This window comes from Hemitrygon akajei, chromosome 13 (assembly GCF_048418815.1).
Source record: "Hemitrygon akajei chromosome 13, sHemAka1.3, whole genome shotgun sequence".
NCBI lineage: Eukaryota > Metazoa > Chordata > Chondrichthyes > Myliobatiformes > Dasyatidae > Hemitrygon > Hemitrygon akajei.
Window position 1 is genome coordinate 14,115,667 of NC_133136.1, and position 13,198 is coordinate 14,128,864.

The window sequence follows — 13,198 nt, forward strand, 5'->3', positions numbered from 1 at the left end:
GTTCATTCCTCATCTGTTAGGGCACAGTAGTTGAGTGAGAATGGCTCCGGGGCAGTGCTTTGTACTCTGTGTGAGATGTGGGAAGTTTGGGAGACCTCCAATCTCCCAGAAAAACACATCTGCACCGGGTGCACCGAGTTGCAGCTGCTGAGAGAACGTATTAAGGAACTGGAGCTGCAGATTGATGACCTTCAATTCATATGAGAAACTGAGGAGGTGATAGACAGGAGCTACAGGGAGGTAGTCACCCCTAGGAAGGAAAATGTACAGCCAGTGCAGAGGACAACTGAGGCCATTCACCTTAATAATAAGTCTACAACTTTAGATACTATTGAGAGGGACAACTTACCAGTGGGGAGCTACAATGACCGGGTCTCTGGGACTGAGTCTTGTGCTGTGGCTCAGAAGAGCAGAGAGATGAAGAGGACTACAATGTTCATAGGAGATTCCCTCATCACAGGAACAGAGATGAGATTCTGTGGGCGTGTTGGAGACATTGAGATGGCATGTTGCCTCCCTGGTGCCAGAATCAGGGATGTCTCAGATTGGGTGAGTGGGAGTGAGCAGCCAGAAGTCTTGCTACATATTGGCACTAATGACATGGGTAGACAAGGTGAGGAATCCTGGAGAGATTTTAGGGAGCTAGGTAGAAAGCTGAGAAGCAGGACCTCCAGGGTGGTAATCTCCAGATTGCTGCCTTTTCCATGTGCTATTGAGGGTAGGAATAGAATGATTTGGCAGGTAATGCATGACTGAGGAACTGGTGCAGGGGGCAGGGATTCATACTTATGGATCATTAGGATCTTTACTGAGGGAGGTATGAGCTGTACAAAAGAGGCGAGTTACAAGGTGTGGATTTAAACTAATTTGGAAGGGAGGGGGTGGGAACTGGAGTGATAGGGCAGAAGATGAGGTGGCCGGTTTACAAAATAGAGGCAATGTGTAGTGAGGAGAAGCTGTTGATAGGGCAAAATTGCAGTCAACAGGATGAGTTGCAACGAAAAAGCAGACAAAATCGAAAAAGATGAGTACAGGACTGAAGGTGTTATATTGGAACGTGCGCAAGATATGGAATAATGTAGATGAACTTGTAGCACAGTTGCAGATTGGCAAGCATATTGTAGGCATTTCAAGATCATGGCTGAAAGAAGATTATAACTGGGACCTTAATGTCCAAGGATACACATTGTATTGAAAGGACAGGCAGGAAGGCAGAGGGGACGGCATTGCTCTGTTGGTAAAAAAATGAAATCAAATCATTGGAAAGAGGTGACAGAGGGTTGGAAGGTGTTGAATAATTGTGGATAGAGCTAAGGAACTGCAAGGGTAAAAAGACCCTGATGGGACTTGTATACACACCCCCAAATAGGAGTAAGGATAGGGTCTCCAAATTACAACAGGAGATAGAAAATTCATGCCAAAAGGGCAGTGTTACAATATCAATATGCAGCGAGATCGGGAAAATTAGGTTGGTGTTGAGTTCCACAAGGGTGAGTTTCTAGAATGCCTGTAAGATGGGTTTTAAGAGCAGTTCTTAGCTGAGCCCACTAGGGGACCTCCCATTCTGGATCACCTATATAGGCTTCCAAATAGTAGCCAAGATGTGGGGTTGAGATTGCAAAGGGAGCTGGAAAAGGCATGTCACAGTTGTAATGAGAAACTTCAATATGCAAGGGGATTGGGAAAATAAGGTTGGAGTCAGACTGCAGGAGAGGAATTCGCCGAATGCTTTTTAGAGCAGCTTGAGTTTGAGCCTACTCACAGAACGACTATCTTAGACTAGGTGTTGTGTAATAATCCAGATATATTAAGAATCTTAAGGTAGAGAAACCTTTAGGAGGCAGTGATCGTAATATGATTGAATTCATACTGCATTTTGAGAGAGAGAAGCGTAAGTCAGATGCGTCAGTGTCGCAACGGAATAACGGGAATTACAGAGGCAAGAGAGGGGCTTCCCAGGTGGATCAGAGGGGTATACCGGAGGAAATGACGGCAGAGAAGAGGGGGCTGAAGTTTCTGGGAATAGTTCACAAAGCGCAGGATAGAGGTGTCCCACGGAAGAAGTTCTCAAATGGTAGAGGTAGGCAGACTTGGCTGACAAGGGAGGTTAAGGACTGCGTAAAAGCCAAGGAAGGAACATGTAATGTAGTAGCAAAAGTGAGTGGGAAGTTGGATGATTGGGAAGTTTTTAACATCCAACAAAAGGGAACTAAAAAAGCCTTTGGAATGGAAAAGATGAAATATGAGGGCAAACTAGCCAATAATATAAAGCAGGATAGTAAAAGTTTTTTTTTAGTGATTGAAGGAATAAAAGGGAGATGCGAGCTGATTTTGGACCACTGGAAAATGATGCTGCTGAGGTAGTAATGGGGGACAAAGAAATGGTGGATGAACTTAATAAGTATCTTACATCAGTATTCACTGTGGAAGGGACATGAGCAGTATGCCAGAGGTCCGTGAGTGTCAGGGAGCAGGAGTGAGTGCCATTGCTATTACAAAGGATAAAGTGCTAAGGCAAACTGAAAGGTCGTAAGGTGGATAAGTCACCTGGATCAGGTGGACTTCATCCCAGAGTTCTGAAAGAGGCTGCTAAAGAGGTAGCAGATGCATTGGTTATGATCTTTCAACAATCACTTGATTGTGGCACAGTTTGGAGGAATGAAAAATTACAAATGTCACTCCACTCTTTAAGAAGGGAAGAAGGCAAAATAAAGGAAATTGTTGGCCAATTACCCTGACCTCAGTGGTTGGGAAAGGGTTGGAGCCCATTATTAAGGATGAGGTTTGGAGGTTCTTGGAGACTAATGATAAAATAAGTCAAAGTCAGCATGGTTTCTGTGAAGGGAAATCTTGCCTGACGGATCTGTTGGAGTTCTTTGAGGAAGTAACAAGCAGGGTAGACAAAAGAGAGGCAGTGGATGCCATTTATTTGGATTTTCAGAAAGTATTTGATAAGGTTCCACACATGATGCTGCTTAGGCAAGGTAAAATCCCATGGTATTACAGGGAAGATACTGGTATAGACAGAGAAATGGCTGACAGGCAGGAAGCAGTGAGTAGGAATAAAGGAGACTTTTTTTGGCTGCCAGTTACTAGTGGTATTCCTCAGGGGTCAGTATTGGGACCGCTACTTTTCACATTGTTTGCCACATTGATGGCTTTGTGGCAAAGTTTGCAGATGATACGAAGATAGGTGGAGGGGTAAGTAATGTTGAAGAAGCAATGTAATTGCAGAAGGACTTAGACAAATTGAAAGAATGGGCAATAAAGTAGCAGATGTAATACAGTGTTGGGAAATGTATGATAATGCATTTTGGTAAAAGGAACAAAAGTGCAGACTGTTATCTAACTGGGGAGAAAATTCAAACATCAGAGTACAGAGGGACTTAGGAGTCCTTGTGCAAGACTCCCAGAAGGTTAATTTACAGGTTGAGTCTGTGGTAGAGAAGGCAATTGCAATGTTGGCATTCATTTCAAGTGGAATAGAATATAAAAACAAGGAGATAATGCTGAGGCTTTATAAGACACTAGTTAGGCCACATCTGGAGTATTGTCAGCAGATTTGGGCCCCAGAAAGGTTGTGTTGCCATTGGAGAGAGTCCGGAGGAGGTTCATGAGGATGATTTCAAGAATGAAAGGGTTAACTGATGAGAAGCAGTTAACAGCTTTGGGCCTGTACTCACTGGTATTTAGAAGAATGCGTGTGGATCGCATTGAAACCTACCAGATGTTGAAAGGACTAGATAAGGTGGATGTAGAGAGGATGTTTCCTGTGGTGGGGGTATCCAGAACTAGAGGGCACAGCCTCAAAATAGAGAGGCAACCCTTTAGAACAGAGGTAAGGAGGAATCTTTTAAGCCAGTGTAGTGAATCTGTGGAATGCTCTGCCACAGATAGCTGTGGAGGCTGACTGTGAGTATATTTAATGCAAAATTTGGTAGTTTCCTGATTGGTCAGGGCATCAAAGGTTATGGTGAGAAGACAGGTGTATGGGATTGAGTGGAAATGGGAGATCATTGTTAATATGTTGGGGAGAGCATTGCATGGAATGTCTAGAACAGCGACCATCTCAAAATAAAGAGCCATCTATTTGACTAGAATGCATAGAAATTTCCTCACCTTGATGCTGGTAAATCTTTGGAAATCTCTTCTGTGGAAGCTCTGTCGGCAGAATCTAATGAGTTGATACAATGGGGTTAGTACAATAATATGGTGCTGAAATAAAAGATTAAAATGATCTAATTGAATGATTAAGCAGATACAAGATGTCAAATAGACTATTCCTTCTCTGTTTCTCTTGGCTTCAAATCCCGATGCCAGCCTGGACAGTGGCCTCCACTCTTCCCAGATTAATTAACAAAATTGACTGATCAACCAACATTCAGAATCTAACCACAAGAGGTTCCGCAGATAATGGAAATCTTCAGCAACACACACAAAATGCTGGAGGAACTCAGCTGATCAGGCAGCTGAGGACTGGAAAGAAGACTGAATAAGAAGTTGGGGGCAGGAAGCAGCGAGTAGAAGTTGGGGGGAGGGGAAGGTGTACAAGTGACAGGTGATAGGTGAGGCCAGGTGAGGGTGAATGTAGGTGGGTTGGAAGGGAGGGGATGAAATAAGAAGCTAGGAGGTGATAGGCTGAAGAAGAAGGAATCTGGTAGGAGTGAACAATGGAAGAAAGGAAGGAGGGACACCAGAGGGAGGTGATTGGCAGCTAAAGAGAAGGGGTGAGAGGGGAGCCAGAATAGAGGATAAAAAAGAGAGGGGAGGAAAGAATCTCGTACCTGTCCATGGTACTGTTGACTTTTAACCCACTCTAAGATTAATCTAATCCTTCCCTCCTACATAGCCCTCAATTTTTCTATCATGCTTGTGCCTATCTTAGAGTTTCTTAAATGCACCCAAGGTATCTTCCTCTCCCACTATCCTTGGCAGCAAATTTCATGCACCCACAACTCTCCATGTAAAAATAACTTAATTCTGACATCCCCCTATACTTCCCTCAAATCACCTTAAAATTAGCCCCTCTATTATCAGAATTACTTCCTTTTTTTCATTTGGCCTCTCTGTTCTCTAGGTTAACTCTATTGGAAAGTTTAGTTCCTGAACTTAGCTACTTGTAACAATTTCGCAGTAAAGACAATTAGATTCTTCCTTTTTATGACTATTCTGCCACCAGCTGACTTGTCTTATTTTGAATGCAGCATGCACAGGACATGGAACATTACAATATGAGCCCTTCAATATACCATAAGATATAGGAGCAGAATCGGGCCAATTGACCTATCGAGTCAGCTCCACCGTTTCATCATGGCTGATCCATTTCCCTCTTGGTCTTCTCCCCGTATCCCGCCATGCCCTGACTAATCAAGATCCTGTCAACCTCTGCCTTAAGAACAACCTAAAGGTTAACTTGCAGGTGTGAAGAAGGCAAATGCAATGTTAGTATTCATTTCAACACAAGAGCAGGGATGTGATGATGAGGCTTTGTAAGGCACTGGTGAGGTCTCACCTTGAGTATTGTGAACAGTTTTGAGATAAGATCCTAAGTCACATCTTTCTACTGATTTGATGCCATTCTTTGCCAGCAGAGCCACGCCACTCCCTCTGATACTGATGCCAGGCAGAGTCTTGATCTTCACATCTAAGGAAAGATGTGCTGTCATTGGTGAGGGTTCAGAGGAGGTTCACAAGGATGATTCCAGGAATGAAAGGGTTATCATACAAGGAATGTTTGATTCCACCCCCCCCCCCCCCAGTACTCGCTAGAATTTAGAAGGATGTGGGGGAAAGTTCACTGAAAACTTTCGTATGTTGATGGGTCTAGACAGAGTAGATGTGGAAAGTATGTTTCCCATGGTGGGGGAGTCAAGGACAAGAGGGCACAGCCTCAGGATGGCAGGGTGTTCCATTTAAAACAGAGATGCGGAGAAATTTCTTTAGCCGGAGGGTGGTGAATTTGTGGAATTGTTCCCACATACAGCTGTGAAGGCCAGGTCATTGGGTGTATTTAAGGCAGAGATTGATAGGTTCTTGATTGGACGTGGCATCAAATGTTACAGGGAGAAGGTTGGGGAGTGGGGCTGAGGAGGGGAGAAAATGATAACTGTGATTGAATGGTGGAGCAGACTCGACACAAAAAATGGCCTAATTCTGTTCTTATGTCTTATGGTCGCATAACCATGACCTATGTCTTATGGTATAAATACTGGCTGCACGTATGACCATCTGCTCCAATGGCTTCATGTGACCCTGATTGCGGGGGTTTGCTAAGCAGGTGCTACGCCTTTCCCAAGGAAGACCTGCAGGCCAGTGGACGAAAGGAGCACGTTACACTTCCTTTGGTAGAGATTTATCTCTGCCCCACCACCCGATGGTATTCATATTTTGATAATAAATGTACTTTGACTTTGATTATTGCTTTGCCCCTTGTCTTGCCTTTTGCCAAAGGGTGACAGGACAGTGCCTAAGCAATTGTATAGCTAATGCATAGTCGACACTGGTACCTCATTCCTGCTAAAATCCGATATCAGAAACCTCGGGGCAAATGGACCCACCTATTTTACAAGGTTTCTCTATGTGCACATGTGGTGAACTACATATACCTGTCTGGACTGCTCCTGTGGCTCCTCCCACAGACCCCTGCTGACTGCTCCTGTGGCTCCTCCCACAGACCCCTGTATAAAGGTGATTGAGGCCTGAGCCCGGCCTCATTCTCCAGGATGTAGTGTTGTTCATTCTTCCAGTCAATAAAAGCCGATATCTCGCTTCTTACGTCTCAGAGTGAGTTATTGATGGTGCATCAGCGCATAACACACACAAAATGCTGGTGGAACACAGCAGGCCAGGCAGCATCTATAAGGAGAAGCACTGTCGATGTTTTGGGCCGAGACCCTTCATCAGGACTAACTGAAAGGAAAGATAGTAAACGATTTGGAAGTAGTGGGGGGAGGGGGAAATGCAAAATGATAGAAGACTGGAGGGTGTGGGATGAAGCTAAGAGCTGGAAAGGTGATTGGCGAAAGTGATACAGAGCTGGAGAAGGGAAAGGATCATGGGACGGGAGGCCTCAGAAGAAAGAAAGGGGGAAGGGGGGAGCACCAGAGGGAGATGGAGAACAGGCAAAGTGATGGGCAGAGAGAGAGAAAAAAAAACCAAACTAAATATGTCAGGGATGGGGTAAGAAGGGGAGGAGGGGCATTAACGGAAGTTAGAGAAGTCAATGTTCATGCCATCAGGTTGGAGGCTACCCAGTCGGTATATAAGGTGTTGTTCCTCCAACCTGAGTTTGGATTCATTTTGACAGTAGAGGAGGCCATGGATAGACATATCAGAATGGGAATGGGACGTGGAATTAAAATGTGTGGCCACTGGGAGATCCTGCTTTTTCTGGCGGACCGAGTGTAGGTGTTGCACAAAATGGTCTCCCAGTCTGCGTCGGGTCTCACCAATATATAAAAGGCCACACCGGGAGCACCGGACGCAGTATACCACACCAGCCGATTCACAGGTGAAGTGTCGCCTCACCTGGAAGGACTGTCTGGGGCCCTGAATGGTGGTGAGGGGGGAAGTGTAAGGGCAGGTGTAGCACTTGTTCTGCTTACAAGGATAAGTGCCAGGAGGGAGATCGGTGGGAAGGGATGGGGGGGGATGAATGGACAAAGGAATCGCGTAGGGAGTGATCCCTGCAGAAAGCAGAAAGAGGGGGGGAGGGAAAGATGTGCTTGGTAGTGGGATCCCGTTGGAGGTGGCAGAAGTTACAGAGAATTATACGTTGGACCTAGAGGCTGGTGGGGTGGTAGGTGAGGACAAGGGGAACCCCACTTCCTCCAAACCAAGGGTGTAGCCATGGGCACCTGCATGGGTCCCAGATATGCCTGCCTTTTTGCTGGCTTTGTGCAACAGTCCATGTTCCAAATCTATACGGGTATCCATCCCCATCTTTTCCTTCGCTACATCGACGACTGCATTGGTGCTGCTTCTTGCACACGTGCTGAGCTCGTCGACTTCATTAACTTTGTCTCCAACTTTCACCCTGCCCTCAAATTTACCTGGTCCATTTCCGATACCTCCCTCCCCTTTCTTGATCTTTCTGTCTCCATCTCTGGAGATGGCTTATCTACTGATATCTACTATAAGCCTACAGACTCTCACAGCTACCTGGACTATTCCTCTTCCCACCCTGTCTGTTGCAAAAATGCTATCCCCTTCTCGCAATTCCTCCGTCTCCACCGCATCTGCTCTCAGGATGAGGCTTTTCATTCCAGGATGAAGGAGATGTCTTCCTTTTTTAAACAAAGGGGCTTCCCTTCTTCCACCATCAACTCTGCTCTCAAACGTATCTCTCCCATTTCCCGCACATCTGCCCTCACCCCATCCGCCCGCCACCCCACTCGGGATAGGGTTCCCCTTGTCCTCACCTACCAACCCACCAGCCTCCAGGTCCAACATATAATTCTCCGTAACTTCCGCCTCCTCCAACGGGATCCCACTACCAAACACATCTTTCCCTCCCCCCCTCTTTCTGCTTTCCACAGGGATCACTCCCTATGCGACTCCCTTGTCCACTCGTTCCCACCCCCCCCCCCCATCCCTTCCCACCAATCTCCCTCCTGGCACTTATCCTTGTAAGGAGAACAAGTGCTACACCTGCCCTTACACTTCCTCCCTCACCACCATTCAGGGCCCCAGACAGTCCTTCCAGGTGAGGCGACACTTCACCTGTGAGTCGGCTGGTGTGGTATACTGTGTCCGGTGCTCCTGGTGTGGCCTTTTATATATTGGTGAGACCTGACGCAGACTGGGAGACCGTTTCGCTGAACACCTACGCTCGGTCCGCCAGAAAAAGCAGGATCTCCCAGTGGCCACACATTTTAATTCCACATCCCATTCCCATTCTGATATGTCTATCCATGGCCTCCTCTACTGTCAAAAGGAATCCAAACTCAGGTTGGAGGAACAACACCTTATATACCGACTGGGTAGCCTCCAACCTGATGGCATGAACATTGACTTCTCTAACTTCCGTTAATGCCCCTCCTCCCCTTCTTACCCCATCCCTGACATATTTAGTTTGTTTTTTTTTTCTCTCTCTCTGCCCATCACTCTGCCTGTTCTCCATCTCCCTCTGATGCTCCCCCCCCCCCTTTCTTTCTTCTGAGGCCTCCCGTCCCATGATCCTTTCCCTTCTCCAGCTCTGTATCACTTTCGCCAATCACCTTTCCAGCTCTTAGCTTCATCCCACCCCCTCCGATCTTCTCCTATCATTTCGCATTTCCCCCTACCCCCACTACTTTCAAATCTCTTAGTATTTTTCCATTCAGTTAGTCCTGACGAAGGGTCTCGGCCCAAAACGTTGACATTGCTTCTCCTTATAGATGCTGCCTGGCCTGCTGTGTTCCTCCAGCATTTTGTGTGTGTTATTTGAATTTCCAGCATCTGCAGATTTCCTCGTGTTTGTTCTCTATGTGCGCTCTGTGATAGTCTGAATCAACCAGGGTTCAGGGACCAAAACTAAGACTCCTCAATCTGCACAATTCAGCACTAGAGAACTCTAATATAAATGTTCTCTTCAGCACTTAACTGTCAAGGATTTCTTTAGAATTTTACGAACTTTTGTTGCCTGTCACATTGATTGACGGCTACGCTACCCCTCATTCCATTTTCAAAACAAACAGTACTGTTGAGGACAAAGATGTTTCTTTCACCTTATGAATAAGAGTCTAATATAAAAGAGTGCAAATTTAAAGGCAAAACAGCCACATTCAGAATTGTGTATAATGGTTTCACGAGGGCTACCTGAATGCCTAAATGATTTCCTCATTTAAAACCTGGGACTCTTACAGCAAAACATGGATAATACAGAGTGAATTCAAAGCAACGTACACTCAATGCCATTTGCTGAATAGCCTGTCTCATTTGCAACAAGGAATACTTTATGAAATTAAACATCAATCGTTGGCACAATCAGCTAAGCTTTTTATCCCCTTCTGCTTCAAGAATTCTTGTGATTGAGTTCATTTCTGCCAGGAACTTAATATGAAATAATTACCTGCTAATCGTTAAATTACCATGTTGATCCTAATGAATTAAGTCAGAATTCTTTGGGCATATAATGAGCTAATATATCCTAATAGGTCTTAGGACCAGTCTCAACATTATAATTTTCTTTATTTGCAAGCATATTTTCCCTTAATTTTGCTGGAATATGATATAATGGGTGCAAACTCTCTTTTTACTGTAACAGAACTGAATAGACTTGTCTCAGGTGTACTGTATGTCTGGACAGTAAATTTATTTTACTTAGAGCTACAGCGGGAACAGGCTGTTCTGAAATAAAATGTTCACAAATAAAAAAAGTATACAATACTGATTCCTAATGAAGATTCTGATATAATCCATCAACTGGTCCCTAAAGCCTATTAGGATATATTAGCTCATTATATGCCCAAAACATTCTGACTTAATTGATTAGGATCAACATGGTAATTTAACGATTAGCAGGTAATTATTTCATATTGTGTCCCTAGCAGAAATGAATTCAATCATAAGAATGCCCAGCAACCTACCTATTTGGCCAGTAAACACAAAGTACACTGCAGATGCTGTGGTCAAATCAATACGTACAAACAAGCTGGATGAACTCAGCAGGTCGGGCAGCATCCGTTGAAATGAGCAGTCAATGTTTCGGGCTGAGACCCTTCGTCAGGACCGTATTTGACCGTAGCCTAATCAGAAGACCATTTACAATGAACAATTAACATACTAACTGGTATATTTTTGGAATGTGGGAAGAAACTGGAGCACCTGGAGGAAACCCATGCAGTCACAGGAAGAACGTACAAACTCCTTACTTGAATTGAACGTCGAACTCCAGTGTCCTGAGCTGCAACAACATCATGCTAACCATTACACTACAGGATATCCGAGCAATAGAACTATGAAAACTAGGAAGTTATAAAAGGATGCAATATATATAAACACAAAACTTTCTATCCTAATTGGTCTTAAATTTGCCTTTTTTTCTGGAGCAACAGACGTAAAATGCCAGAGGCCAGACACAATCAAAGGTGGGGAATAAGTAGTCGATGTTTCAGGCCGAGATCCTTCATCTGGTTTTCCTGTATCTTGTGTTTATGATTTGCCTTTTTCTAGTTTATATCTAATTGTTTTTTAAGCTTATGGATTGCCTTGAAAGAGTCACTGCAAATCACTCTGTCTTTGTAACTTTTTATCGCTCTTTCTCATTTCCTCCATTAATTTCTTTCTGAGGCTGTGGAGCCTGTGACATAACACTCATGAAATTACCATCTCCTCCTGTACACTGATAACAGTACCGGATGGTTTCATTTCTACACTGATCACTATTGCAAAGTAGGTATCATTATAACACCATGTCACCTTCTCCTGTCAATGCTTTCAGCGTCAGAATCAGAAACTGAATCAGGTTTACTGTCACTGAAGTAAGTTGTGAAATTTGTTGTTTAGCAGCTACAATACAGTGCAAGACATTAAAGGTTACAATAAATTATAATGTAATAATTTACAACAATATACTAAACTAAATAGTGTAATGTTTAATAATAATATAAATTGTATAATATTACATAATATATTTAACTATATCAATTGCCTAGAACATAGAACACTACAGCACAGTACAGGCCCTTCAGCCCACAATGTTGCGCCAACATTTAACCTAATCCACGATCGATCTAACCCTTTCCTTCTGCATAGCACTCCATTTATCTATCATCCATGTACCTAACTTAGAGTCTCTTAAGTGCCCTATATGCATCCACCTCTAACCCTACCCCTGGTAGGGCATTTCACAGACTCATCACTCTCTGTAAAAACTTACTTCTGACATTCACCCTATACTTTCCACCAGTCTTCTTAAAATTATGCTACCTGGTATTAGCCATTTCTGCCCTAGGAAAATGTCTCTGGTTGTCCTCTCAGTTTATCTTTCTTATCATCTTGTACACCTCTGTCTAGTTATACAAATTGAAAGTGGGTTAACCGTGTGAGAGAGAGGCATGTATTTTACTCTGAAGACTGAATGCTGCACAAGGAAGGGACTGTGACTAATGGAAATTATACAGTATAGATGAAGGGGCTGGCATCTGCTATGAGGTTGGAAAATGCAGAGGAATATAAATTGTGAGAGTCCAGCAGATTTTCATTCACAGGACTTTTACAGAGAAGGTTCTTTGCACTGGTGCTCTGCTTCAGGAAGCTAGGTGGCAGTGTGGGCTGTGAAGAGAATTGATCAACACTTTCTGGGATTGTACATAAGAAGCTCAATTTATTTGTCACGTGAGCATCAAAACACCAAAATATATAACGAAGTGCGTCACATGCATCAACTACCAACACGGTCCGAAGCTGTGGGGGATGCAAGCCAAGAGGGTTACCGTGCTTTCAGACCCAACGGAGTGTTCTACTAATCCAATTTAGGGTTAAATTTACAATTTAGCATGCCTTTGGAATGTGAGGAGGAAATGGAGTATCGAGAGGAAACCCACATGGTCACGGGGAGAACATACAAGCTCCTTATAGACAACGGTGGAATTGAACTCCAATTGCTGGTGCCACAAAGCATTCCATTATCCACTACACTACCATACCACCCTTGTGAGTAGGTTGCAGTATATGGATGGTTGGGAACCTGGCAGAGGGGAAATAATACAGGAAAAATTTAAGTCACACAACTTAGTGAAAAAAAATAGAAAGGTAAGGTATGTTAATGGTTAAGAGATAAAAAGTTTTGGAGTTCAGAGAGAAGTGGTGACCTTAGACACAACTTACTGAAAGTTAAAATCAAGAATAGGAATGGAAATTGAAGTCAGTTTATTAATGTCACATGTACCAAAATAGAATGAACGTTTGCCTTGCATACTTTTTATACAGATCAGGTCATTACACAGTGCATTGAGGTAGAACAATAACAACACAGAATAAACTATAACAGAAGACGCCATGGTAGCGCAGTGGCTACCATGACGATATTACAGTTTGGGACATTCCGGAGTTTGGAGTTCAATTCCAGCGCTGCCTATAAGGAGCTTGTACGTTCTCCACAGGAACCATCATGTGCTATGTCTGAAGATGATCTGATTAGTAGGTTAATTGGTCATTGTATATTGTGATTAGGCTAGTGTCAAATAGATGAATTGCTGGACATTGCAGCTTGTTG